Raw genomic sequence first — 649 nt, 5'->3', positions numbered from 1 at the left:
CGCCTGTTTGTGTGTCCCTAGATAAGTAACTTACCCTCTTCAGGGCTCCCTTTTCTCATGTGTCACGCCTACTCTGTGAAGATTACAGCGGGAAACTGCATTTGGGATGCCTCCATGCAGTTGCCCATAACCATCATGTGTTCCTTTGTAGAGCTGAGTACTCTTCCTTTGTGTAGATGTACCGCAGTTTGTTAACCTATTCCCTAGTTGACATTTAGATTGTTTCCAGGTTTTGGTGATTATGAATAAAGCCAGTAAAACATATGAGTACAAAAAAAAAAACAAAAAAACACCAAAACATATGAAAAGCATTCCTCTTGGCCTGGAGCATGTCGGATTCCTTTCAGTGCCCTCAGCTCCAGGCATGGAGGATAAAATACAAATATATTGAAGTAGTCAGAAAGCACTTAGCATAGCCTGGTATAAAGCGTTTGTTTATTTGTCCATTCAGTCATTCCTTCATTCAACCCATTTTTAGAAGATCAACACTAAGTCTTGGGGAATATTTTTTTGAATAAAACAGCATCTCTTCTCTCATGGAGCCTAAAAGTTGGGGCTCAATCAACATGAGCTAATATTATTGTTATTATGGTTATTATGTGTTTGCTCAGTCACTCATGTCTGACTCTTTGCGACCCTATGGACTACC

Source organism: Bison bison, unplaced genomic scaffold (assembly GCF_000754665.1).
Source record: "Bison bison bison isolate TAMUID 2011002044 unplaced genomic scaffold, Bison_UMD1.0 scf7180017855179, whole genome shotgun sequence".
NCBI classification, from domain to species: Eukaryota; Metazoa; Chordata; class Mammalia; order Artiodactyla; family Bovidae; genus Bison; species Bison bison.
The sequence above is the reverse complement of the archived record's forward strand: the minus strand, read 5'-3'. Positions refer to the sequence as shown.